Source organism: Cygnus olor, chromosome 6 (assembly GCF_009769625.2).
Source record: "Cygnus olor isolate bCygOlo1 chromosome 6, bCygOlo1.pri.v2, whole genome shotgun sequence".
NCBI classification, from domain to species: domain Eukaryota; kingdom Metazoa; phylum Chordata; class Aves; order Anseriformes; family Anatidae; genus Cygnus; species Cygnus olor.
The window spans coordinates 4,096,970-4,119,294 of record NC_049174.1 but is presented as its reverse complement, the minus strand read 5'-3'; the positions used below and the strand labels follow the sequence as shown (position 1 = coordinate 4,119,294).

At 41.2% G+C, this 22,325-nt stretch overlaps 1 protein-coding gene across 6 annotated transcripts in view; it reads left to right on the top strand.

Moving 5' to 3' along the window:
- The first annotated feature begins 1,734 nt into the window (after positions 1 to 1,734).
- Positions 1,735 to 22,325, top strand: part of C6H2orf88 (chromosome 6 C2orf88 homolog) — a 30,685-nt gene continuing 10,094 nt past the window's right edge. The window contains exons 1-6 of one of the 6 annotated variants that reach the window (XR_005821307.1): positions 1,735 to 1,838; positions 3,564 to 3,666; positions 7,233 to 7,404; positions 15,431 to 15,635; positions 15,716 to 15,889; positions 17,325 to 17,540. The gene's annotated coding sequence lies outside the window, so the exon portion shown is untranslated. Of the gene's footprint in view, positions 1,839 to 3,563; positions 3,667 to 7,232; positions 7,405 to 15,393; positions 15,636 to 15,715; positions 15,890 to 17,324; positions 17,541 to 18,960; positions 19,034 to 19,223; positions 20,505 to 22,325 lie in introns of those variants that run through there. The other 5 variants (XM_040562240.1, XM_040562238.1, XM_040562239.1 and 2 more) reach the window with 5 other exon arrangements.

Below are 22,325 nucleotides of genomic sequence, written 5' to 3'. Positions count from 1 at the left end.
GTTTGGTTTGGGTGTTGTTTTTAATATATTATGACAATGAATGTCATAATAAAGTTACTTTTTAATTTCTTATTTGAAATAAGAATGACCTAAAGAGCTGAATATAACAGGGAATCTACCCCGAGTGGAAACCTCGATATGTACCAGATTTCATACTATACACAGTTCTAAAGAGAATTACGATCCATCAGTAAACAGGTAGAAATAATGATGCAGTCTTTAATACCAGCATTATTAAATGCTCAGGCAGACTGTGGCTGGAAGCCACCCATTGTGTTGAAGAGGGGACAAGAGAAGTGGCTGGTGAAGTGCCTCCAGCACCATAACTCCTCTGAATGCTCTCTGTAGCAGCTTGCCTGGTGTGGTACCTGGCCTGCTGTTTCTCCTTCAAGGTCTTCCCACTCTGACTGCGGCTTGCCATGAAAGAGTTTCAGATTTTTTTTTCAATCTTCTGCTATGATTGTGTTAATCTGCAAAAAAGAGCCCCTTTTTTCCCCTCCACAAGGCATTTGTTTATGCCTGCAGGACCAAAATCCACTTTTTTTATGCCTGAGAACCCTGGTGAGCTCTGAGCAAAAGCAGAGCCACCATGCATGGTGGCAAATAAATTCTCCTGAGGACCATGCCTGGGACTATGCCTGCTTGCTATTTAGGAGTAGGAGTTAGCAGTGGTAGCTGGAGTGGAGACAGAGGGAATACTTACCAAAGACAAAAAAAGTGCCCCAGAACTCAGTAGCAGCTGCACAACCAAAAGAAATATTTTTCCAGTATTACCCTCATAAAATGGGCTTCATATCAATGTACTCTGAATGCCTCCAGGTTGTTAGAATAACTTTCTCTTCATATTTTGTTGTTGCTGTTTCTTTTCTATGAGAATGCAAGAATTTCAAAGAGGGCTTAAACCGTTGCATTTGGTCAGGAGCTATTGAAGAATTTAATTTCTTTAATAGTGCAATATGCAAATTGTTTTTCTTTCTGACTTTTGTTGTGGTGTTTTAGGAAAATGATGATTACAGAAGTAGGTGACAGATGTGAGGAAAGCAAGCAAAAGGTGAAAAGTAAGTAACCAGTTAAAAGTTTTTTAAAACATTATTTTGCAAAAACAATTTTAAAAATAACCAGCACATTGCCAACAGCAAAAACAAAGAAGAGTTAAAAACGAAATGCACATCTTACTGAACTTTATGGCATTTTAATATTATCTTTGGGATTTGTGTCATTCTACCCGCCGTGCCTGCCAATAGTGAACAGTATTCCCAATCCTGACTATTCAAAGATCATGACTCAGGCCCCCAAAATCAAGCAATATAAGAATGCATTTCTTTCAAAAGAAAAAAAGGCACACCTCTGTCTACCTGTCAGATTCTCCTTGGCTTTCTCCCTCCCACCAGTAACTTTTGGACTTGTTAGAAAACCTAAAGAAAATCTAAAACATAATCAAACCCAAATTTGTCAGATACAGAGGTTTAAAAGACACTGTGTTACTGTGAGTTTTACGGAAAAACAGCAACTGTGCAAAGGAGATTACTAATGCCCTCCCTAAGGAAAAGGCAAGCAGAGCCCAACCATGACCCATCCTTTTTGGCAGCCTTTAATTAGCCAATCAGCATGTGCTTATTAGTCATTAGTCAGCATGCTGATAGCTCTGGACCGTCTACAGTGTGTCAGCTCTTGCCTGGCCAGCAACCCAGAAAAAAATAGATAGGAAGCGGGATGGGATTTGAGCTTGTTATGTGGGTGGACTAACTGGATATGGAAGGGAACCAGGACGTTTCTGAGAAAAAGGAGAGTTACAGGAGTGTGAAGGAGCTGCACTCATGGCAAGGAAGGAGAGGGACGTAAATTATAACCACGCCAGAAATCCAGCATCTTCATGCTGTTGTAGGCTAGATTGTCAAACATTCCCTTACAGTCTGGAGGACTAGAAATTCTCTGCTCTTTTTTCTGTTGGTTAAGTTAAACTAGTTCCCATAACTGACTCACTACAGGAGGTAGTACCTGAAGAAAAGATCAGGTGTTGTGAAAGTCACTGTAAATTAGTGCTTGTTGCTGACACTGATTTTTATGTCCTACTTTAGAATCAGTTGGCTTCCTTTCCTAATTTGAAACAAGTGTTATAAGAAAGCTCCTGAGCATTTGGGTCATCTCACTTTTGTCAGCACAAAACCAAATTTCTAGAATAGAATACTGAAAGAGATAGAAAAATCCATTTTAAATATTTTGGACTAGATTCACCACTCACTTATTTGCAATAGGCTGGGCATAATACTTATGAACTAATTTTGGTTAGAACGGTTACATCTAAATAGAAAAATTTAGACATATAATGAAATGCAATGTAGTTAGCATGTTTTAAGTGCTTAACTATGAGCCCAGTTGTCTTATTTTGCCAGGTGCTTGCTCTCAGCCACCTGAATTGCAAGAATAAAATGTATTATTTTGAATCTCAGGAGTACTTATAAGAGTGTGTCTGTGAAACATCTAGCAGGAAATATCACATAACAAAAGATTTATGAAAATATCATGGCAATAGCATTATGTAAATTAAAGCTGCAGCTACTATATGGCAATAGTACCTGCAGTTCTTATTAAACTTATTACCATGAACTGTAGTATGAAATCTGTAACTAGTATGAATTCTTGGGCTGTAACAAATGTTCTCTAATAGTTTGTCCTTCTCTATATATTTTCCTACAAAAGTGGTCATGTATAACTGTCCAAACATTGTGCTCTATCAGCTACTGGAAGGCAACTTTATTTCTTCTGGGTTATTTTCCCGGGAAAACCAAGGTGTTCATAGATTTGGGATGTTAAGGAGTCTCCCCTCAACATGTACTTGGTCTGTGCCTGTAGTTTGAGTACCAGGGCAAACCTGACAGGTGATTGCCTCACCTCAGGAGCTATGGGAGATAGTAGTGAGTCCTACTTGCTTGGGACTTTCTCACCAGCAATGGTGTATAAGCATGCAAAGGATAAAACGGGAGAAACAGGTAAAATGGGTGGCAAATTGGTGCTGTGGCAATTTCAGCCTTTGATGCATCTCTCAGCTAGCCCAAGAGATGCTGCTGAGTTTAAGACTTAGGGGAGTGTCGTGGGGTCCCCTTCAGCTTGTGGCTGACAGCTTGCACTTCCCATCCCCTTCCTGACTGCATGTGTACTGGGCCAAAAGTTCCCCGTGGTGTTTTTCTCTCCCGCATATTCCAATGCTCATTAATTGTCATTGCTCCAGAACCGACCAGATATACTAATGGAAAAGCACTTTACAAGCAGATAGGGAAAATTATTCCTGTTAGGCTTATTAAAAACATTTAAGGGAGGATACAATTTTAGTAAATGATGCCAGCTTTTCTGAGCTCTTTCGTATTCAGGATTTTATTCTGCAGCTTTCACTATGACATCTAATTACTGATCTTATAATATGTTGTATAATAGGACCCTGTTAAACACCTGTTTAATTCTAAAGGCTCTGTCCTTGTTACAGAATGCTGTCTTTTCTTTAGTCCTGTATTTTTTATGCTTTTACCCAGAATTCCTGCATTCTTCTTCAATGTCTGTTAAAATAGCTGAAGAAAAACAGCCCCAAGTCACAGGAGGAAAGGAGCATGATCCCCAAACCCAGGCATGTGACTTGCCCCTTTGTTGTCCACAGCGTTTTTCAAAACTCAGGTCAGTCGGGTGCACACCTGTAACAAGGAGACCATCACCTCCCTGAATTGAGGAAAAGCACAAAATCCTCACAGACCTCAGGGGGTGTTAGTGGGTTTATTACTGTTACCCTCGGAGGCTGTGTAGCCAAGAACCGCTCCGGTGGAATGTGGGTGTTTGGTTTGAAGCACTGCCTTTTCAGCCTCTCCACCACTGCTGGGAAACATGAAATTCACCCAAGGAGTTGTTGCTGGACGTGGATAAATGTCATTTCTGCATTTGCACAATCAAAGCACATGAAATACCAAAGCACCTCCTTTTGGTACCATCAGCAACAGCAGAGCTTGCAAGTCCCCCTCGGCAGAATGCCTGGACGGGGCTTTTCTGCCCGTCGGGTGACTGCTTTGCTGCGTGCCGCCTGGCCCCTGCTGGGCTCTTGGGGAACGGCACCCACTGGGGCGTGGGGAAGTCGGGGGGATGCTAGAGCTCTGAAGGGTCCTTCTTTTTTTTTTTTCTTTCTGTTTTTCACTTTTTTTTTTTTTTTTTCACTAGTGCATGACAGGTTAGAATGTCTTTGCTTTGGTCCTTCTCCGTGGTCTTGTCTCTACTGAAGGCAGGGATGGGCAGGAGGGGGGCAGCCTGCAAAACCTGCCCCCCCCTTGGCTGTGCATGATAAGTAAAATCGTAGCGATGTAGCATATACAGGGGTAAGAATGGCTTTTCTTCTGCTTCTGGTTTTGCCAGAGGAGCTGGCTTTGAAGTAAAGTCTTGTAAAACTCCTAGAATTTGGGACAGTGAATTTGTACACATGCATCAAATTCCAGTGGTTAAAACAAAACCATTTTTCTGCAGTGGAAAGCCTGGCATATCATTCCAGCAGTGTGCAGCTGCAGTGGCAATATGTTCTCTGAACTCTTTTTGGGGTGGGACATAGGGAGTCGTGCTGTAATACCTCCAATAATAATATAGTGCAATAATTTCATAATTAAATAGATATTCAAAATGTACAGTAGTGTTCTGCCCTTGTTGCTAGCATATGTACCAGCATCAGCCAGCCATACTTGCACGGTGCCTCAATTTCTGCAGGCACTACACAGGTGTTTGTCTGAGATTTTCATTTCTAGTATTTAGATCCATGTTTAAATATTGTAAATGTAAATATTTGAAAAGTAAAAATAACTCAGGAAGTCATAAGACATTGCTTGTAGAATACTTTAAATACTGTCCGCTGTGTAAGAAGAAGAAATACAGCCTTTGCTCTCTCCTTTTTTAGATATTTTATTGTTTGTTGTTTGCTTCCTGTTGATGTATTAAAGATGTTTCTTATTTATGAGCTCCATTATGAAGCTTCACGTAAGAGCATCAACTTAAGGAAAACAGTCTACACCGGCTAAAACATTGGCTTTACTGCCCTTTTCTCTTGGGAATCGTCTCTGACTCCTTTAGCAGACACTTCTAATTCTTCACAATCTAGAGGCTGCTACTTTAAAAATTTACGAGTTTTTTCTTGGGACTCAACAAGCTCTTCTATCCCATCAAGCCACTAATTGGCAGCACCAGCCGACTCATTGATGAGAAATAAGGATAAACCACAAAGAAATTGACTGGGTTTTGTTTGTTCGTTGCTTTTCACCTTCATCAGCAATAGACCTTCAAAACACCCCTGCAGTTATACAAAAACACTTAGGAGTTATATAGAAGTGGAATAGTTAACAGAAAAAATATTTCTAGGATATCCAGATTAATAGATACAGCGTTGTTTGTATGCTACTTTGTGATAAGTACACAAAGCTTGTTTTATGCCAAGTGAACTTTGTACCAGGATATTTGGAGTACACAAATCTGAGGAACTGCAAGCAAGTAGTTCATGACTCTTCCTTAAGTTTTAACAAGTAAGAAAAATCTTGATGCATGCGAAAGCTTATGATCGATTAAAAAATTAGTCTAACCAAACCTTTAAGGCTTTGTAGCGCATATTGATTGAAATAGATGGATGATAAAATTAGTAATGCAATGCAAATGGGAAATAAGATTGATTGTATCAAATTAGTGTGTTACACTTTCTACAAATCATCCAAGTAGCTTAACGAGATTGCAAGGCATTTTGACACCTTGTCCAATGCCTTTAGATCAAAGGAAAGTGAATTAATAACTATTGACTAGAATTGTACAGTTGGCTGCTTCACCAGTTCACATGTTTAGTTGATGTAATCTAATGATTTATATCAATACCTCTGAGAAAGCAGTGTGGTTAATTTCAATATCCCAGTGATAACTTGGTAGAGAAAAATCACTTCATTAGATTCTAAATTGCATTAAAAATATTATTTTTGTATTTGTGTAGCTATGGGGTGTGTGTACATACATGTATACAATATTGGTTTTAATTAGATATTGAGCCAAAAGAGCAGGTTGTGTTCAAAAGCTTGCTCATTTTTTCTTATTGCGCTGGTTGGCTTAATAAAAGAGATTACCTTTCTGTTATATCTCTTCCCGTTTGCTAGGAAAACACTAATACCACTAATAATTCCTTGAATTCTCTTACACAACAAATGGTATGCATTTCTTAAAAGAAAAAAGTCTACCAAAATGCTAAGAAGAAATTACTTATTCCTCTTTCACAGAGGAATTATTTTGTACTTAAAAATGCTAATTATTTAGTGACAGGCTTATCTTCTTGCACTTGGGGCCAAGATTTGTGTCAGCTGATATCACTATAAATTAATAGGCTAGTCTATTAATCATCAGTGAAGTTAACAGCTAATTATCTGACCATTACTATATAGGGTTAAATTTAGAATTCATTTGCAGGTATTCGTCACTACTGAAGAGTAATAAAAAAGGGAAAACTGATAGACGATTTTGTAGCCTCTATTTTGAGTCGTATGGAACACAAACAACCATATGACAATGGGAGGGATGTCATTTGCGTAACACCTTGGAAAGCTCTACCAAGCAAATAAGATGCTCTTTGTTTCAACAATCTCTTTGAATGGCCTCAAACTGCATTAGCCCAGAGTGGTACAGGACATTGCACTGCAAGTACCAACTCATGGGACTTCTTTATGACACCAGTAATTTTATTTTGATTTCCTGAAGAGAATCTAATTGAAAAGTATTTTTCACTATAATGGTATCCGTAGCTTGTGGATATCACTATGTTCAGTAATTTCTAGGCATGATATGTTCTTTTCAATTAGATTTTATAGGATTAAAGTCCTGAAATACTCTTAATGCTTACATTTTGAGTAGTTTCAGAGAGAGTATTTCATGCAAACCATCTGACTTTCTAAGCTGACCCATTGAAGCCAGTTGTCAGCGTAGAGTTGCTCTTTGAGAACCAGTGTCAATACGCATGGCTTCTGCAAGAAGTCCTTCATGCTTTCCAAAGGAACATCTACTGAGCATGGGAGTGGCACGCTTCTCCCAGCTGCAGATTGCAGCAGTGGTAAATGAATATTTATCAGTCCTCCATTGATGCAGGGCTGAGCATGAAGTGTTTTGTTTAAACCTGAATTTGGGATAGGTCAGATTTTGTTTCAGAATGTTGCCTTGGTGTAACCTTTCTCGCCTTCTTTCTTCCACAGAATTACAAAATAGTAACAAAGGCAGTAGAAGGGCAAGGAACTGGAAGAAGCCTGCCCAAATGGACCACCACTGCCTTGTTTCAGTCAGTGCTGAATTACTGAGTAGTCACGACTAACATGTGATTCATGCTGACAGGAAGACCTGCTCAGAGCTGGCAGAGTTTTCACTGGGGTAAGTGCATGTTTTTGGTTCATCACAAAAGGATTCAGGTCACTTTTTGAGGCATGGCTAAAGAACTGACCCATTTTTATCCTATCTACACTGGTTCATTTGTATCCTACAGCAAGCTTACCTGAACAATAAGTTAAAGTATCAGTTGCAGTTTGCATCTAGATATTCTGTTCACACATTTCAGTAGCAGCAGCCTTTATAAAATAGGGTGGCTTTGGGTTTTTGGTTGGCTGGTTGGTTGATTTACTGGTTTGTTCTTGGCCTTTTTTTTTAAAAAAAAAAAAAAAAAAAAAAAAAAAAAAAAACTTGTTTTGCTATTCTACAGATGGTCTGAGGAAGAGACCAGAGAATCCAAATAGAACATGAATATCATTAAAAAGTAGAAATCAATAGAAAAGCTGATGGAAATCAGTACAATTATCATGAGTGTCAGAGTAGTCATATGCCTCCAGTTGTGTTGTTTGTTTGTTTGTTTATTTATAATAATTCAAACAAGCCTGGTAAACTTTCATAACCTGGTGAGGCTTGGAAATCAGAGATGACATCTATGTATCTAACATGTAACAAAAATCTTTGAGTCTTCTGTAGAATTATTTTTCTTTACTAAAATCATGAGCACTAAGAAATTGTATAATCCTCAGGAAATGTCCGTAAGCATGCAAAATAATCTGCCATTTCACAGGTCCCCACTTTGATTTCTGCTAAGGCTTGTCTTTATCTTGAAGTCATGAGATAAGATATCCCTTCCAAACCTTATCTTGCACGTTACAGTAAAGCTGTGTGTTCTGAATTCAATATGAAGGCAGCGTCTCCTGTGGTCTAATTAGGTATTATATAAAGAAACCTCTTATTATCATTATTTACTTCTTTTCCTTTTCATTATAGGGTCTATTGTGCTTTTCTGTGGGAAACAGTAAACTGCAATTTCTTACCTGCCTGCTCTGTTCTGTGCAAAATTTTAGATTTCTGTTCTTTCTTTTCTATAGTAAATAGCTCCATTTCTTCAATATTAGGCTGTTCCAGCTCTGTACCATCTTCTTTTCCTTCTCTCTGGTTTCTCCATGAGGGAGTTGTTAGTTTTAGGATGGAATAATCAACAATATCTTAAAAGTGTCTACAATATTTCAGGCATGGCAATGTATTGATAATACATCTGTAGATTAACTATAGTTGTCTTTTATTTACTCATTCTGCATACCAGTATTTGAAAGTTTCCAAAAACACTCGCACATTGAACAGAAGTTTTTAATTCAGCTATTCAGTCCTATTGTCCTTTATATATTAAATATATATAAAATAAACATAAAGTCCTATAAGCTTTGCAAGCAATGTAGTTCTTCCTTCTGACTGACTGCATATTCAATAATCTCAACTGAACTATTTGTTCTATAAATCTGTCTGTCTGGGAGGTAGAATGAAGGTATCATTCCTGAGTCATGTCCAATTTAAGTATGGTCAAATATCACGAGAACTGCAGCTCTTAAGAGGAACACTGAACTCTTCTGCTTTGGGTGGTTCTGGCTTTTTCCATGAGATGAAAGTGTCTTGTATCTAAAAAGAAATTTGCACAGATTAAATTTGTCTGAACAATGTATTGGAATATTAAGTTAAATATATGTATTTGTATATATATAATAGTTTTAAACACTGCACTACTTCAAATACTGCAGTTTTATTGGGGTGATAATTACAACAGATCATAATTCTATTGGTGACATCCCTTAAATGTAATTTAACAGTGAACAAGAACCCCAAAATTCTCAAAGGTAAGATTGTATCACACAGACATTTATTTTCTATTTTAGAAAACCTTTCCTTACAAGGTAAAATTAGAAAAAGCTGATATTATTTTTACTACTATGCGGTGGTTTTCATACTTAATGTTACCTATAATATTACCTGCTGCATAGCTAAGACTTCAAGAACTAAGTTAGAGTTATTTTTTTTTCCATTTGCTATATGCATGAGCATAGGAGCAGCAGAATATAAAGTAAAAGAGTAAAAAAAGGTTTCACAGCTCAAACAAACAGGCTTTGCTCACTTGACTGACACTCAGAGATGACTTTACAAAGTGACTGAGAATCTTTGAAGTGTCTTCTCATGACTGTTGTAGCATTGAGTCTTTGGGGATGGGGAAATGGATACTATTTGTAGTGACTTGTGTTAAGTTCATCAGCATGTCCATGTAAACATTTCTAACACTGTTTGTGAAATCCATAGACAGGAAAAAGAAAGGGAAAAAAAATCCTATTACTAGTTTTCTGCTACAGAGAATAAAAAAGCTGTACCAATATCCAAAGGGACGCAAACATCATTTGTCAAAAGTCTTTATTCATGCCTATAATACCAACAGAGTCAAATGCAGAGAATTGATATCACCTTCTTTCAAAGACCGGAGTGACAATACTAAATTTGAAGAATGATGAAGATTCAAAAAACAGTTACTGTGCTGCTTGAAGAAACCAAACCTTGTGTGCAATTCCACTCTCTATCAAGCACACATACAGAACCTTAAGTAAATACTAATAAAATATTGCAGAATATCACTAAAGGCTACAAATTCCAAAGGCAGTCTGATCTACATGCATTAAAATGATTTATTAGATCATATAGACTTCCAAAGGCTGTGGATCTAACCCTAATAGACTGTGCTTCTTGATTTCAAATTCCAGTGGCCTTTGCCCTTTTGCATCAACCAGGAGCTTCTTCCAAAAATAATTTCCTGAATGTAAATGCCCGGCTGCAGTGGCTGTTACTTGGTGCATATCGTTCAGAGAACTGAAGCTTTAATTAGTTAAGAACACACAAAACTTGCAACTTCTCATAATAATGAAGTTAGTCTTCCATATTTTGTTGTAAGTTTCAGTCTGAAATAATCAACATGGCTCACAGGCTACTCATGTAAGATGACAGAAGAGATTTTTGCTCCCTCTCCTGAGAGGGCTGATATTTCAAAATTGTTTCCAAACAAGCATCTTTCCAAGAAGATGTTTCTCATTCTTTACTCACCTTAAGAAAAAGCTGAGGGACACTGTCCTCTTGACTGTGTTATTATCTGAACATCAAGCAAATATCACAACAGGATGATGTGACAACTGTGTGTGGTATCCATGGAATAATATATTTGCTGTTACAAGTCATTGATTTATTGTCACTCTGGGTATGTTTGGAATAGATTGCTTGAATAATAAGTGTGCAGCAAGTCTTGGAAGTAAATTTAACAATCCATCTGCATTAAATAATATTTGTATTTGTAGCCGATTTCTATCTAGTGTATTTTAAATCAATTCTGTCAAAAGACTATAGAAAATAATTACAAAACCCTTTATTAATTAAAGTCATGACAATAGTTAATTGAGTAGCAAGTTGTTTACAGCTGTAAATATGTTGTAGTTGCCTGGGATGTTTCTTTCAGCATAGAAAAACACAACTGGCAAAACTCAGAGGTTTGGCATTGGGCACTAAGGAAAGGTTATTTGGTTAAAGGATCTTCAAACTTGGGTCTTGTCTCTACCGATGTCAATGAGAATTTTGTCACTTACTTACGCAAGTGTGAAGTCATCTTTTTCTTATATGAAATCTTGACACAAGGGGTAATTATGATAAACTGAAGGGACGGTTTTCTGATTCTGGCCTCCAGATTGTGTGTGACCTTGCACAAATCAGTTTAGTATTTCCCATCCAGCAGCAGTAAGAGTACTAATGGTTAAATAGCCTTTACTATTTCACAGAATTGTAGAATCATTAAGGTTTGAAAAGACCTCCAAGATCATCTAGTCCAACCATCCAAATTTGTATCAATAAAAGCAGCCACCTGCCTGCCCGGTTGCTGGGCATGCCTGCACCATGCAAAGCAACACTGTACTGGGACACCAGAGCCAACTTCGGATGAGTTGACATGGATGAGTCCCTGCTGTCAGTGCAATACAGAGCCATGCAGCACAACAGCAGGGCTGCTAAAGGATGCATTATAATCTCATTAGCCTGGTGCTGTACCTCAGCTCGTTTGATCAGAGCTCTCTATGCAGTACTCTAGTGCATGCACAGGTTAAGCCTACAGGGTTTGCAAGCTATCCCACCTGTTCCCTCTCATTGTCCCTCCTTTCCCCACCATTATATTTTCTTTCTAATTTTCCACCCAGAAGATAGTTAAGAGAACAAAAGTTACGATGCACTAAGATGCTGCTGATGAGACCTCTGCAAGCCTGTAAGTAGCTAGATAAAAGGTGGCAAGCGGCAGAGGTTACAGAAATTAATTTGTTATTTAATTGCTGATGTTACGTGATGCTGTTCGTAGATGAGACAGATAAAAATATTCAGTATTCTTGTTCGGCAGAAACTGTTCAGTCCAGTTCATCCCCTCTGATTCAGAAAAAATGAGCCTTGAAATAATGTGTCTGTCTGTCTGTACTATTGACGCCTGCTGAAAAGAATTTGTCAGACCATGTGTTTGTGGGCTCTTGGCTGAGCTACTGGAATGACTCCTCTCGTTCGCTAAATGCAGGCTTGTTTTGGTGCTGAGTGACACAAGTTTTGCTGTGGAAATCACATCCAGTGGCTTGGCCTCTGATCACAGAGTCAGGATTTGACTAACTTTTTCCAGCTAGTGAGATGCTGTGCAGCCCACAAGTAGTATCTTGAACTTTGAACTACGTGGGACAAACAATGTTTAATTCAGACGTCAAAGAACAGACTTCTGACATGGGGGGGAAGAAGAAGGATGGACAGCCAGAAGGAGAACTGAAAGTATTTCCAGTTAATAGGAGTTAATTTGCAATATTAAACTGTGGGGTCATTGGCAGACCACCCAGGACAGGACAGTCTTGCTGGATGTTTTGTGATCCGTTTGTCTCTCGGTGGTTGTTTTACCTTTCCAACTACCTTATCAAATCAGAAAAGTTAACCATGTAACGCTGTGCCAAAACGAAGTGCAAGACAGCTCTTAGGTTTGAGATATTAGATCGTAGTACGTTATTTGTGTACACAACTATATACATGTGTGTTTCCTTGTTCAGACCTGAGACTCCATCCCATACTGATACAAATGTCTGATACTTCTTGATGGATGTGCCTGAGCCCTGGCTTAACACAGGAGCCCTTGCCAGTCCCAAACCTACGGGTGTTTCCACCTCCATTCAGTGGTGAATACAAGATCTCAGCTAACTCCGACTACAGAAACCCAGGTCTTAGTCCTGGCCTTATCCCGAACCAACTCTGCAAACCCTTCACCAGTTCAAATCACATGTTAGTGGCATACCAGCTTCAGCTTTCTTTTATTTATTTTTTTAGCAGTATCTGATCGTAAGCTTTATGCATTATTTAGAATCATGCATCTTAGCCAATTAAATATTTTCAGTCTTTTCAGTCATTAAACTTTTAGAAATGTTCTTATCAAAACATTTAATAAAAAGCAGTCAAAGCCTCTATATAGCAAGCTTGTGCTGTCCGAGTCTGTCTTCCAACGAAAATTTTATTTCCACTGCTGTATTTGAGGTAGGAGTGGATATCTGGAATTAAAATTAAGTGGAAATTAGGCAGACTGAGACTTAAAAGCAGAACAGTAGGCCATAACCTAAAAAAAGGCTCCTGAGCCATGCACTCATGCTCTGGTGAATCTCTTAGTAAAGTGTAACCATTATACAGACCATCCATAACTACCCTTTATTTCAATTGGAGTGTTCTGTGATGCTCATGATTTCCTCAAGACAGTTTTTTCCCCCAAGAGAAATTACTTGTACCGTGTTAAAGGTTATTCTTTCCTCCAGAAACCAAAGTTAGATCAAAGCAGAGTTAGAGGTATGATGGCCTATGTATACCGTGAATTAAATCATTTTTTATTTTTTTTTCTTTGCCATGTGGTTATAGGTAACATTTCTATTCATGAAAAAAAAGTATCTTGTTTAATCTATTTACCATCATTTATTTCACCCCCCATTTTTTTTCTTGCTGTTTAATCTGTCTACTCATAAATTTCAGTGTGTGCAAGAGTTCTGATTTTAAAATTATGCAATTGAAAACCTCTTGATATATAGTGGAAAGGATATGAAATATTGGATAGTAGCCTTAGATATGATAAGATAATTAGATAATCAGGGTATTGGATAATATCTGCAGATGACAAAATATTTATTATGTACAGCAGTCATGAGGACAGTTCTTTGTCGGTAGATTAAACTCTTCTGAAAATTTTATCATTTTAGTGACAGCTGAAGACATTTTATAACTTTATAAAGGAACATGTTTGACATTTGTGCTGCAAAAGGTGCTGTTGGTGTATGAGAGAAAAGCACACAGGACTTGATCTCAGCCAACAAGGCAATCTAAGAAAATGAAACCGTCTTCTGCAACAGCAGCTCTGATCCAGTCACCCATAAACCTCCCCAAGGGACACGTATCCACAGCACTCTTCTCCTTCAGTCCTCGGTCTTTGCCCTAATGCAGCCTCTCAGGCAGTCTATACCCCAGCTTCTTTTTAAGCTGTTCTTCTTCTGGCTCATTTCCTATTTGAAAATCCCCTCAGGAGGCAATTCTCCTGCCCGCCTCATTAGCACACTGCTCGGTTCAGACTGCACCGTAAGTTCAGGGCCCTTTGGATGTCACCCCCGGGCATGCTGGGCAGGCAGGTGGACAACACGTGAAATGGAGGACATTCTTTAATGTGAGGGGGGTGCACGCCTTTCAGAAGCTTGTCCTTATGGCTGAATTTTTCACGGTTTAGGAACTGATCTTCCAGGCAAGGGTTGGGTTTTGTTTGTCTGTTTAGTTTTGTTGAGAATTACAGCAGGCATTAGGAAAACAACTTTCAATTTCATGCCCATCTTTAGCCTTGCCCAGAAAAACACATGAAGGGTGCCTTTCAGGAACGTGTTAGTTCCTAGGGGCTTCCTGCCGGGCAGACCAGCAAAGAGCCATGCAAGCAACGCTCAGCAATAGCCAAAATGCTGGTGAGTCACCAGCACTGTTGCAGCTACAAATCCAAAATGCAGCACCACATGGACTGCTGTGGACAAATTCTAGCTAGATCCAGCACAAGTACAAAGCCTGTTACTCGTTTCATACTTGTTAAGGTTGTTTGGTGCTCCTGATGATGTTTATCTCAGCGTGAATATTTGAAGGTAGTTTGGCTGCACACAGATGTTTATACAGTAAGCCTCTGGAACATATTACTTCTCCTTCTTAAGTATATGAACATCCACAGTTGTTACAGGATTGGGAGGAACAGGGTCTTATTGTGTCACTGCCCTGCTGATCCATGGCTTTGTCTGCAGTGAAGTATGCTTTTATTTCACTAGAGATGCAATTTTCTATTTCCTATTTTATTTTAATCTCTTTTTGTATTGGAAACCTTAGGACTGATTTTTACTTTGGAGAAGGGAATGTTATGGGACGATTGAGTCCTTACATTACTGTTATTTCTCTGTATTATTTCCATTTGTGTGGCAATTTATTCATGGCTACTGCTTTGCCTGTTGTTGTCCTCAGGGCTCTTAGTTTTTGGCACATCGGTGGCCATATTACCTAGCAAAAAAGCAAAATCACATTAAATATTTGATTATCACAAAACAGGAATTCTCTGTTTAGAAAGAAGATGGCGTTGTCTGCAGCCTCACATCACGAGGAGGCCTTGCGTGACACATTGCAGCGCACATCCCAACCTTTGAATTTATTTTAGAAGATATCTAAATTTAAAAGATTTACCAATTTCTGTCTGCCCAGCTTCTCAGCTGACTGTAATTCTGGTGTGTGGCTTTTCAGTCACAAATCTCTTTTGATCCTCTTTGCAATATTCTAATGCCTCATGCTTGGTTAATCTCCTTGCTGTGCTGCAGGCCTGTGCCGTGTTTGCAGTGTCCTCCAATGCTTTGAGGGGAATTTTCATTTCACTGCTTTTAGAATTTGAGCAAACAAGAAAGAAAAGAAGACTTGCATATAAATTAAGAGTATTTCTCTGGCTGTTCTACTGCCTTATTCACAAAAACGTAAATAATATTTGGTATTTGCTGTTTTCCTGTTTTATGTTTTCTAGCCCTGGGCACAGGGTACGAACAGTTTGCGTTTGCAGGGAGGTTTGTGTCTGACTGCACGGACTGTCTCCAAACCACACCTGAGCTGCTAGGCAGGAGGAAAGCTGGAGCCACGTGTCCACATTGCATCTCGTGGACAGCTGATGTTCAGGCTCAGGCCTTCCACCAAACGTCATCTCCAGCTTCAGACACAGACAAAAGCAAAAGGTATAGCTGCCTTTTCCCCTAGGCTCCTGGGAAGTTTTTATTACTGCTGTTTCAGATTTTCCTTCATGATGAATGTGTAGAGCTGCCCTGATGATTGAGCGCTTGGCTGCTACACGCACCACAGCAAGAGTCAACATTCAGAGAAGTTTCTTGAAAACAGAAAAATCCTTGTTGCTGCCACGACACCAAGATGAAGCCAACGTTTGCCATTCCCTGGGGAGCACAGTTTACTCCTCTGTTAGTGCAAAAACCAGGTAAGGGCTTGCCACCAATGACTCTTCACTAATTGAAATGGTCATCTTCCTTCCGTGGGAAGAAATTCCGCTGTTAAAGAAATATTTTGATCTTGAACGACAATTAATACTCAGAAGTATTTCTGTAAAATTTCTTGTCTTCCTCTGAATTCCAGCACAGTTACCCCTTGTGAAAAGCCCCAAGAGCATTCAGAAAGCATTAGGTTTTTGCAATGTAATTGTCTTCGAGTTTTAGAACAACCAGAGAGAATCCAGTATGGTGAAACTGCTTAGCATGAGTCACAAGATACTTGCAAAACAGTCTTGAATTTTCAGTAATTTGTTGTTTTTTTTTTCTCTTGAAAGCAATTTTTCTTTTACTTATGCTTCTGGAGCATATGGTGCATATAAAATGAGGTTCTACATTACAAAAGTACCTCAACCCACCAAGCACTTTTATCTGGTGTGACTAGTAATCCAACTGTCAATGAATCCCTGACTTTCTCTCGCAGATTTAATGTCCTATATGTAATAAACTGCTTGGCATCAACCTTTTGCCCTAAAGTCTTGTCCCTTAGGCCAGACTCCGGTCTTGCTTTTATCTCATCATATATAAGCCACGTATTGTAACAGTGCTACAAAAGACAGAACCTAAACCAGATAGCTATGCTTTTCAGTTCTAAATATGTACTGTCTTATCAATGCTGATTGGTAAAACTGCTAAGCATTGGTAGAAGCTGGGAGATGTATAAAAATGATGGAGAATGGATGAGGTTTATTTCAATCAGGCATCAGGTTTCTGACTGGAAAGCAGAAGTAAGGAAAGCATTTTCAGGGCTTATATTACAGAAAACAGAGGACAAAAGCTTCCTCTTTCCCACTTAATGTTTTTTTGGAAACTTTGTCATCCCTCTTCCACAAAAAACACCAACATTTTCTTACTGTGGGCTTTTGAACCGTATTTCAATGAGATGTGGTATGATATAATTTCTTTAAAATATTACAGGTTTTCTTAAACAACCAATACCCATTTTGTGAATTTAGTTTTGTTTTTTTAAAGATTCCTAAGATTGTTCTAGACAGACTTCCCAAACTTTCTATTAATTTCTAGATTATCAGCTAACACTTGTGGAAACAGAAGTATCTAACATCTATTACATTCAATTGACTAAAAAACTGTGCTGTATAGAAACATATAATTTAGTTTATAACCCGTCTTCTGGTTTCTTCAGTTTTTATTGCTGACAATTGTTTTCTCCCATATTAGCACCTGTATTTAATACCCACGCATTGTATCCCATTTGGTGGAGGCACACCACCTTTATAGTTTAACATATTGTCGTAATTAACTTTTTACCACGTTTATAAGTATCTAGACAAGTTCTAAGTAAATAATGTTGTTTCTTTACAGAAAAGTTTGCAAACGTGGTGATTTAAATAGTTCCAAATGTTTTAGCACAGGTGTTCCTGCTGGTGACTGGATAAGATTATGAATCACTGCAGCTCAGCCCTGAGCCCCAAAGACACCGATGCCTATGTGGAAGTGTGAGTACATACGTAAAACCGAGCATGTGCTTCAAATTCTACTGCTGTCTGGGGTGTTTCACCCATTTTTTGGAAAAGAACAGGTCTTTCCCCAAGTATTTCATCATGGTCACAGTGAAGACTGATGGTAAGTCAGCTATTCTCACACAGTGCTGAGAATTCATTATAATGTACATGAAGCTCAGTGAATACACTGCTGCCTTGTGCTGTTTTTCTCATTTCAGCTATACCAGTATGCGCATGTTAAGTAACAACAAAAAAGAAGCAAGCATCAAATTTATAGCAGTGGGTTATGTATTATGTTTTTAATGTTAGAGGTATCTTCATGCAGGAAAGTACAATTAGGGTTTACATTTATATTCTTTATTCAAAGTTTAAAACTGTTGAACCATATTTGAGAGCAGGAGGATGGGACATTCCAAAAATAATCCTGATCTAGAAATCAATGTTGTGCCCTAAGGTTTGGAGCAAACGTGCAATTGCCACTGTGATGTACTTTTGGTAGTAACAGGGTTGAAAACTAGGGCAGCACTGAGCAATTTCTGTGGCCTGTGCTCAGGCTTGCTCCGATCGCACTTGTTCCTACTTTTAATCAATGTGATTGCAAACATCATGAAAGTATTTTAAGAAATACTAGTTTTAAGAAAGGGCTTTGGTAAATCACACTTGCATGCAGAATGTAAAAGCAATGCATAATATAAAAGAGACTCAGGAAAAAGAAAAATCTATAGCCGGAACATTTTTCCATCAACAACGTTTTAATTAAAATAGTCTCCTTTTAACTATGCATGCTACATAGCATGTTACTGCTCTCTACAGCTCCCTGAAAGGAAGGTGTGGGGAGCTGGGGTCGGCCTCTTCTTGCAGGTAACTAGTGATAGGACTAGAGGGAATAACCTCAAGTTGTGCCAGGGGAGGTTCAGGTTGGAAATGAGGAGCCATTTCTTCTCAGAAAGAGCAGCCAGGCATTGGGATGGGTTGCCCAGGGAGGTGGTGGAGTCACCGTCCCTGGGGGTGTTCAAGGAGAGGTTGGACGTGGTGCTCAGGGACATGGTTTACTGGGTGACATTGGTGGTAGGGTGATGGTTGGACCAGATGATCCTGGAGGTCTTTTCCAACCTTAATGATTCTCTGATGTAAAATGGGTTGTTGCAGTGAAGCAGCCCCATTTTGTGACATGGGTTTGATTCTCACACCCTATCACCCATCTTAGTGCAAGGCAGCCCAGCCATGTCAGGTAAAGCTGTACATCTTTTTGGTGAATAGGAGGCTTTGGCTGACGAGAACTTTATTATTTAGCTCTTCAGAACCCACACGGCCGCTTTTCAGACCGCACCACCTTCGTTTCGCCCTGTGCAGAAACGCCGGAGCCCCGCATCCTCCAGCTGCACCGGGCACCTTCCGCGGGGCCGGGGCTCTCCTTCGCGGGTCCCCGCGACCCTTAGGGCCGGGGAGGGAGCCGGGGACACCCGGGAGGGTGCCGGGGACACGGGGTGGGGGGGGCGGCCCCGTCCCAGCCCGCCCGTGTAAGGCGGAGCCGCGCCGCCTCCGCCCGCCGCCGGCTGCAGGCGGGGCCCCGCCGCCGCCCCGCGCCCGGAGGGAGCAGCCCCGGTGCCTCCGGTACGTGTCGGGGGGACGGGGGGACCGCGGGGTGGGCGCCCCGCGAGAGGAGCAGGGAGGCAGGGGGGGTACTCGGGGGGTGGGAGCCCCCGGCACATCTCTACGTGGGGCAATTAAATTAAAAAGCCCCCCCCCCCCCCTACGCTCATCCCTGCTGGTCGCCCCTTCCCCTGTGCCCCCCGGGCAGCCCCTCCCGTGCTCCTGCCTTTCGGGTCCTGTGCTGGCGGCGGAGCCTGGTGGCACGAGTTGGACGGTAAAGGTGAGCCCGTCAGGGTGAGATACCTGCGGGAAGGAAGGGGCTCACCGGTTCGCGCTGCCAGGAGCCACTGACAACAGAAGGAGGGGCTCTCTCGCTCCCCAAGATCTTGGCGTCCCCGGTCGTTGTCTGCAGCAGGCTGTCCTTGCCTGGCACCTGAGGGGAGGGCAGGAGCAGGCTTCGTAGGTCCTCAGTCGTAGCCCAAGCTGAGCAGCTTGGTGTTTGGGCACATTCCTCAGTGTAGCCTTGACAGTAGCTGCTGTGAGTGCTGGAACCCACCAGTGGCATCCTGGGGCAGGTGGTTGCGATTCTCTGGCCTTTGCTGAAAAAGGTGTTGAGACAGTATCCGTATCTTTCCAGGTCGCTCAGGGCAAGGAAACTGCTGCAGGTCTGGGGTAAACACTTTATATCCATTTGCTATGTCTCTGAGCACCGTTTGGGATTTGGGTCTGGGTTCTTAGGGAGTTTCAGGTCTCCTCCATGACCATTAGCTCTTCCTTCCTCTGAAGCAAGGCATTCCTCTGTAATTTCTGTGGTTGGGTTCCTTCAGTTTTGGCTACACTTCCTGCAGGTGGAGCTTCTGAGCAGCTCAGCATCTTCGAGTTCTTCATCCCTTTCTTTTACAGCCTCACTCTGAAGATTTGCTTGATAAGGAAACTCCATTTGGTCTGGTCGTATTCATTGAGAAAGCAAGTTTTGATAAATATCAGGCACCGCGTGCTTGTTCGTGTGTAGGGGATGGTGAGTCAATGACTCTCCCTTGCCCGTGGTCTGTCAGAGAGGCTGTACCATCACTGATAAACGCCTGCTTGCTTGTATCCTGGGGGCAAAACCACCAGGCGTTGAAAAGCCAAGCAGAGTGAGTGCATTGGACATGTTTTCTCCACGGTCTGACAGAAGCAGTAGTACCTACGGTTGCATGGGCAGCAGCTAAGCTAAATGAGAGCAGATCGTGTAAGGAGTTTTCAGCATCCTCTTCACCTCTTCTCTTCAGGCTGCTCTCCAAGCTGAATGCAGTCCGGGCAGACAAACCGCTGTGCTGAAGGCAGGAGGGAGGATTTCAGGACAGGCTGACTGGGGCACACTTTTACTTTCATGAAATGACAGAGCTACCAAGCACATGGTGTTCTTAGCTTCTAACAAGACTGTTTCCTGGATGGAAACAAACCGTCTGACTGCTGAGGACTGGACCTAATGGCATGACTGTTTTCTGAGGTATTGCTATTTTGATGTAAAGGTTCCTTGCTTCACCTTTGCTTGCTGCACCAACCATCTTCTTATTGAAAAGCCTTTTTAACCGAGCTAGTGGTCATGCCTAACTCTGGAAGGGAAGAGTGAAAGAAAAGTGTTACCCAGTCCTGTGCTGCTGCCCCAGTCAGCTACAAGCAGGTTTAGAAGCCTGCAGAAGTTAATCGGTTCTAGCCAGGGAGGGAGGCTTTAAAATTCCAGCGTGTACTGTGAGATAGCCAGGAGACTTTCACTGACGCTCTAATCCTGCCGGCACAGCGATTGTTTGCATCTTCTGCATCCAGCCCCTCCAATCTGCAGCTCTTATCTCTTGTCAGCAGCAAGCAACACCAGGGAGAGGGAATGGCCCTGTGAGGGATGAGGGAGAGGGAACAGCCCTGTGAGGGATGAGGCTCTGTGCTTGCTTGTCATTGCCTGGGTTGTTTTGGTGTATTTGGGTATTTCAGTGATTGCCTGAGGTAGCTGAGTCTTGGGAATCGTCTTAAAATAGCATTTTAACTTTCTTCTCCTATGATTAGAAAGAGACTTCCTCATAAACGCGTGTCCATGCATCTGCTCTGTAGGATTTGCAGAAAGCTGGATGTTAAGGAGAGGCAGAAACGTAAACCTGCTGGGCTGGAGCGTTTTGGGAGCCCCTGCCTGGGGCTGCTCTGCACGGGGGAGCCTCTGAATCGTACGGCGCTGGCGGGGGTGCTGTGCACTAAGCGCATGATTCGTCCCTCTGCCACTTGGCTGCCGTATCTGTTGGGAATACCCATCGTGTGTCCTCGTGCCTGACACCCCACCTTGCTAGGGAGAGGGAAGGCAGCCTTAGGATGTGCTTCGTTTCTGCTCCTCTCTGCTATTGCAGGGAGGACGTAAATATTTAATGTGCAGCCCAGAGGTCTGGGTGCCCCAAGTGCTGCTTGGTTTACCTCTGCTTGTTAATACGTTAGGTCACCTGTCATCCAGCGTGGGTGGGTCTGAATTTCCTTGTGGTGTGCTTGTCTGGCATGTTTCCCATGTAAGTCTGAGAAAAGTTTGTAATCTCAGTGGAAATATAGGGAAATTTTATTCCCTTTGTGCTTAATTTTTCAGATGTTTTTTAGAAGAAAAAATATATATGCTATTTTTGAAAGGCTGAGAAATTCTGTTAAGGCTAGCTGCACATCCAGCTAGCATGCATAACCACTGGTTGGGTATTTCTGCAATGTATATTTTGTGGGTAGTTTTGGAGGCCCCGTTGCTAGTTTTTGCTATTGACAGTAGGGAGAACTTGTGCTGAACCGTTAATAACATTTCTATCCCTATTCTGCAACATCAATATTATAAAAAATTTCAAACTCCTCCTCTCTCCATCAGCCCAGAAAACTGTGCTGCTGCTTTTTCATATCCCAAGAAAGCAAGAGGCTTCAGTTTAGCTGGCTTTATTACAACAGAGTAATGCAATTCCCCTGGTAATGACAGCACTGTGATTGTCTGACCGTTCTCCCTTTGTGCTTGGATGATAAATGTTCCAGGTCTCAGCATCTCTCTCGGAGATGGAGAAAATCAGAGAGGACTTTTAAGATTAGACACAAGATGGGGCACTCCAGATGCTTGACATAATACCCTTCCTACAGCCCAGCCGAAACCGTCCCTGCCTGGACTTGCTGTGGTAGGGGGAAGAGGGCTGATATCCTGTGAGTGGGACAGGAGCCCCTTACCCAAGCAGTGGCCCCACTGCATGCCCAGGGCTAGGTACTGGACGTACATTGCTGCAGCCTCTCACCCGGTGTAATTTCTGAAGTGCTGCATCATCCTTTTGCA